The sequence below is a fragment of the Macaca mulatta genome, chromosome 8, assembly GCF_049350105.2.
Source record: "Macaca mulatta isolate MMU2019108-1 chromosome 8, T2T-MMU8v2.0, whole genome shotgun sequence".
Classification (NCBI taxonomy): Eukaryota; Metazoa; Chordata; class Mammalia; order Primates; family Cercopithecidae; genus Macaca; species Macaca mulatta.
The window spans coordinates 75,478,485-75,484,713 of NC_133413.1; the positions used below are offsets into that span (position 1 = coordinate 75,478,485).

The 6,229-nt window shown below is 40.5% G+C and overlaps 1 long non-coding RNA gene across 1 annotated transcript; it reads right to left on the reverse strand.

Moving 5' to 3' along the window:
• Positions 1-355: 355 nt before the first annotated feature.
• LOC144330612 (uncharacterized) lies at positions 356-5,910 on the reverse strand. The gene is made up of 3 exons (XR_013396907.1): positions 5,614-5,910; positions 4,166-4,315; positions 356-1,285 (listed from the first exon to the last, which is right to left on the reverse strand). It is a non-coding gene; the product is annotated as an uncharacterized LOC144330612 (long non-coding RNA).
• Between the last annotated feature and the right edge of the window lie 319 nt (positions 5,911-6,229).

Below are 6,229 nucleotides of genomic sequence, written 5' to 3' on the forward strand. Positions count from 1 at the left end.
CATAAAAAAGAATGAGATCATATCCTTTGCAGGAACATGGATGGAGCTCAGGGCCATTATCCTTAGCAACAGAAAACCAAATATGGCATGTTCTCATTTATAAGTGGGAGCTAAATGATGAGAACACATGAACACATAGAGGGGAACAACAGACAGTGGGGCCTACTGGAGGACAGAGTGAGTGAGGAGGGAGACGATCAGAAAAAAATGACTAATGAGTACTGGACTTAATAGCTTGGCGATGAAATAATCTGTACAACAAACCCCCATGATATGAATTTACCTATATAACAAACCTGCACATATGTCCTGAACTTAAAAGTTAAATACATAAAATAAAAATAAAAATTCACAATTTTTAAGTTTTGAAAAGGAGAGAGGAGACTTTATTTCTTCCAAAGGGTTACAGCCTGCAAGGTGGCCATCCAGGCAAGACCAGAGAGAGGCCCTTCAAAGGAGGGGGGCTTGGGGTAGGAGCTTTATGCTAAAGAGGTTGGCTAAACATATATATTTAACTGGTTACAGGAGGAGCTATGAATATTCATGAAGGTGGTCCTGACACATGCCTACTGAACAAACATGCATGTAACATATGACCCATGTTCACTTTGGGGTGGCTACTTAGCATTTAAATGTGTTATAGTTATGCTTTATATATCAAAAGATCATTTTACATACAAAGGTAGGTAAGTGTGTAATCTCTGTAAACGGGCAGAACCAGTCAATGGTCAGTGGTCTTCTTAATCAGGAGAAAGTTACTGAAACCAGACTCTTGTCCAATCAAAGTTGTAGTTATGGCTTGTGGAACAGCAGGGTCAGTTAGCATCTGATGGTGGATGAGCTGCGACATTTAATATTGCAAATCCTGAGGCCAGTGCTTTTTTAGTTGCTAGAGTGAAAAACCTTGTGGTAGTTAGAACATAGTGTATTTTTTAAGTGTTACTGCCCATGGCTCTAAAGCTGTGAATGGCTAGATGAGCCCCAGAATCTTGATGTTTACGAGCCTCTTTGTCTTCGACTTCTATTCCAGAATCTGTGTCCTGCCTCTCCTTTCTCCTGTTGTACGTTCAATTTTCCAGGCAGTCCAAAAGATTGCAGTAAACTGACAGCCACTCTGTCTCTTCCACGAGAAAGTAAATTGAGTGCTTTCCATCACTGCTGGGACAGCAGAGCCAGTTTACAGGATGGTCTCCATGCTGGGGCATTTCTGTAACCACTGCAGAGAGCCACTCACTGATTTTCACAAGAAGTCTCTGTCATCATACTTTTGTTTTCTCCTAGATTACTTTTGTTTAAAAACATAATTAAAATAATAAGAATTCACTCTACTTATTGAACATTTATTATTTGCCAGACACCATACTATACATACTATTTTATCACATTAATAACAGCAAAAAACCACGATTGATTGCCCTGCCTTAGAAGAGTGGAAGGAAGAAGCCTGCATAGTTATCTACCAGATTGGTTTGCAACTGTATCATATTCCTGTGTTATCTGCACAGTGGCTTACTTGGGAAACTTTATTATCTATATGCAATACATTTTAAGTATATATTTCTTTTGGGTTTTCCACTTTTGTTAAAAGGGACCTTCACTCTATAACCAGATTAAAACAATCTAAAGATATCTTTTATTTTTCTTTTACTTTCATGGTGGCTCATTATTAGCATCATTATATTCCATCCAGTTCAATTCAGTTTTAACTCCAAAGTATACCATTATCCCCATCACCTCTCTAACAGAGATTGCTGATTGACCCTCCATATCTGCTCATCCCTTCCTCCTCACTAACAGAGTCCTCCATTTTTAACTGAACGAATGCCAGTCCATCATAAAGACTACTTCTAGTTAGCTGAGTGTGGTGGTGTACACCTGTAGTCCCAGCTACTTGGCTAATCAGGAGGCTGAGGCAGGAGGATCACTTTAGCCCACCGAGGACTTAGAGGCCACAGTGAGCTATCATCAGAGGACACTACTGTACACTCCAGCCTGAGCAACAGAGCAAGAAACCCTGTCTCGAAGGAAGGAAGGAAGGAAGGAAGGAAGGAAGGAAGGAAGGAAGGAAGGAAGGAAGGAAGGAAGGAAGGAAGGAAGGGAAGGAAGGAAGGAAGGAAGGAAGGAAGGAAGGAAGGAAGGAAGGAAGGAAGGAAGGAAGGAAGGAAGGAAGGAAAAGAAAGAAAGAAAAGAAAGAAAGAAAGAAAGAAAGAAAGAAAGAAAGAAAGAAAGAAAGAAAGAGAAAGGAAAGAAAGAAAGAAAGAAAGAAAGAAAGAAAGAAAGAAAGAAAGAAAGAAAGAGAAAGAAAGAAAGAAAGAAAGATAGTGAAACTGTCTCTACTAAAAATACAAAAATTATCTGGGCATGGTGGCACACACCTGTAGTCCCAGCTACTTGGGAGGCTGAGGCAGGAGAATCGCTTGAACCTGGGAGGCAGAGGTTGTGGTGAGTCGAGATCACACCACTGCACTCCAGCCTGGGCAACAGAGCGAGACTCTGTCTCAAAAAACAAAACAAAACAAAAAAAAGAATGAGATGTCACTTCCTTCAAAAAGCTGGGATGAAAGGGACTAAACACATTAATATTGGATAAAAGAAAGTAAAAAGGCCCCTCGAAGGAAGGAAGGAGAGAGGGAAGGAAGGAGGGGAGGAGAAGGGAGGGGAGGGGAGGAAAAGGGTGACAGAAAGAAAGAGTAGAGGAAGTAAAGAAAGGGAAAGGGTGACAGATTATACTTCAGTGACTCACTCCACTAGCCAAGTGACCCTCATCTACCAGGTAGCCGGAGAGACTAGCCTCTTTCTCTGTTCTTGTTCTAATCTAGAATTAGGACTTGAACTCTGGCTTTGGTTCCCCCCATGCCTTAACTTTTGATTCCCAAGAGCCTCTGTGGAAGTCAACAAAACCTGAATGATGACTATTTCCTCTTGCATTTCAACATGTACCTCCGAATTCTCCTGCCCAGATTTTGAAAATACTAATACACTGGACTGAAACATTCAAGTCTACCTACTTAATCATTGACTTTTGTTAAGTGCAAATTATGTTCATGGCACTATACTTGGTCTATTGGACCTATAAAAATTAATGAGATGGGCCAGGTGTGGTGGCTCACAACTGTATTCCCAGCACTTTGGGAGGCTGAGGCAGGCGCGGATCATGAGGTCAGGAGTTCAAGACCAGTCTGGCCAACATAGTGAAACCCTGTCTCTACTAAAAATACAAAAATTAGTCGGGCATGGTGGCACGCACCTGTAGTCTCAGCTATTCAGGAGGCTGAGGCAGGAGAATCGCTTGAACCTGGGAGGCAGAGGTTGTGGTGAGCCGAGATCACGCCACTGCACTCCAGCCTGGGCAACAGGGCGAGACTCCATCCTCAAAAAAAAAAAAAAAAAAAAAAAAAAGAGATGTCACTTCCTTCAAAAAGCCGGGAGGAAGGGGACTAAATATATTAATATTGGATAAGAGAAAGTAAAAAGGCCACTCGAAGAAGATTGTGGAGTGACCATGGGGGAATTTAAGGATATGTACCCATATGGCCTCAATCTTGTGAGCTCCTGGGAAGCAAATGATATGCTGGGGGGAGGGTAGATTAGAGGCTTCAGCTGTTAGGAAACATCTGAAAGTACCACTGTAGAAAATGCCAAAATGGAATTTCACACATTCTTTTTCCAGTATTAGGAAGTCCGTAAAGTCAGAATTGAGTGTCCAACACTGAAAGGCCCTATCAACTTTTGACATAAAATACAGATTAGGTTTAGGTTTTGAATCATATCCAAGCACAACCCCTCTATAACTAAATGATTGACTGCTGTTTATCTCTCTCCCATTTCCATGAGTTTTACTGTAACTAACTTTGATTTCCCATTACCTTCGATTAGAATGAAGACCACCCCTGGACAAAATTACAAAGAAGTGGAAGGAAAGAAGAGAAAGAAGAAGAAAGGAATATAGGCTACATGTTTTACACACATTGTTTCACCTAATCTTCAAAACCAGTCTCTGATGTAGATATTATTATCCCTTTTTACATAAAAGAAACCAAGACTCAAAAGAATTCCAGGACACCCATGGTTATTCAGCTCTTATGTCCAACTGTGAAGTCACCCATCGTTTTCACCTTGTCACCTTGCCCTCCTTAGAGTTTTCTTTCACTAACCCTTTACTTACCTGCTCAGTCATTCTTGCTTCAATCTTTATGGATCCAGTTGTTACCTTAAGTTGTCCATAACTGCTCCCTTTGGAGACAATTGAACTCTGCCATGACCTTGGCCCTCCATGGCCCTTGTCCAGCTCTGAGGCTGGTCTCAAGTTTTCCATCTGAAAAAATGATATAAGACTACCTTCCCTATAGGATTATGAGGATTAAATTGTTAGGAGTAAATATATATATATAAAACAATGAAAATGCCTGGGGCTTCCTTTTTTCACAGTTAAGCACCTTCTGCTCCACTGGCAAAGGGTATAAGTAGAAGCAAGTTAATCAGACAAATTCAGCCCAGCTGAGATGTTAGCTTATTGCTATATTACTTCTGCCCAATTAAAATATAAAATAGGTGGCTCTCTTCTTTCCTTAAGGTGACTACTACTCAAACTGATTGCAGCTGAGATTGCAACAATCACATTATACTGAGACTGCTATAAGCCCAAAAGTTATTGTTTAATTTGGCACATAGTAAATAGTGAGGCATCGTAGATGCAGGCACCAAACTTGACTAAAAATATCTTAAATCACAAATGCTTCCACTTATTCTGTCGTTCTTTACAATTTAAATGATTTTAGTTGTTTTCTCTTTGCTTTAGTTCTTCTTTCTCCAATAAAGTCAGTTTGTAGTGCTGACCTAGCACACAGTCTGGTACAGGACACATATAGACATGGCAGGCAAAAATCTTATTAAATAAAATGCTGTTGAATGAGCAAAGTGACACCCAACAATAGAGTGTAGTTCCATTTAAACCCTTTTTTTTAATAAAGTATAATTTTAGGTAAGACCTGAATATAATTATTTTGAAGCAGTTTCAAAAATGGTGGAACAGATGGCTCTGATTATCTCCAAGAGGAAGGAAAAGATTGGAGAGTTTTGTCATTTCTTGTTTAACAGTCTTGGCATTGCTTATACACACTTGAGTTTTGAATACTGTGATTTATAAAATCACAATCCCGTGCTAAACCTTAGCTCATTCTCACAATCTGACCCTACTTCCCACGCCAAGTTTTGAGACTCGCTCTCTCTCTGTCTCTGACTCACACTGGCTCTTCCAACATTTCATTTTCCCACTAGCCTTGACCCCATATTTCTGGAGACAAAAAGCACAGGACTCTCTCCCTGAGCATTCCTTTTAATGAGAACCATTCCCTCCTCCAGCCCCACTCCCATCCACCTCTGTTCACTAAGGAAATGTTTTCTAGAGTCAAAAACATTTTTTAAAAAACATTCGGCTAGGTCAGTACTCTGAGAAGCAAAGACCCCTGTTATAGTTCAGGTCCCAGGAAACAGACTCTGAGAGGGATATTATCATAAGAGAGTGTTTTAGGACAGGCTTGTAGGATCAGCATCAGGCATGCTGATGGGAAGGAAACAGGCAGAGAGAGAAGCTGAACTGGGACACAGTCTTACCAAAAGATTCAGCTGAGTCCTTGATAATATCTGGAACTCAGGTGGCCCTTAGAATTGTCCCAAGATGAGGTGCAGGGTTCAGGTCTTTAATGTCACTGGTTCCAGACTGCCTGCAGGAAAGGGGAGGTGTCCACAAGTGATGGGGTTCTCTTTAGCTGAGAGTGAGTCCTGAAGCAGCCAATGAAGCAATCCCAGAGCTTGGAGCAAAGGTTCTTCCATGCTGACAGAGAATCTGGGTGACAAAATACAGTCAGTGTCCACTAGGATGCTACAGAAATATGCTGGAGGCAAATAGCACACTGGTGGTGGTTTTGCTTGCATTCATCTTGGAGTTGTAATATCTCAGAAGCAGAGAGGTTAGTGTTACTGTAGGCGTTTTGCTAATGAGAGAGGGAACAATCCAAGATGAATAAAAGCAAATTTTATTTGGCTAATTATTATTATTAGGTGATTCTATTATTAAAGAAAAAACTTTTTATGAGTCAGGTTTTATTACAATATTGCAACAAGGAAAGCCTCTAGGAGGTCAATTCAAACATTTGCTCTGATTACAAACATAGGGAATGCTACCTAAGCATTATCAGAGTAACTAAAAGAACGATTTAAAATCATTCAA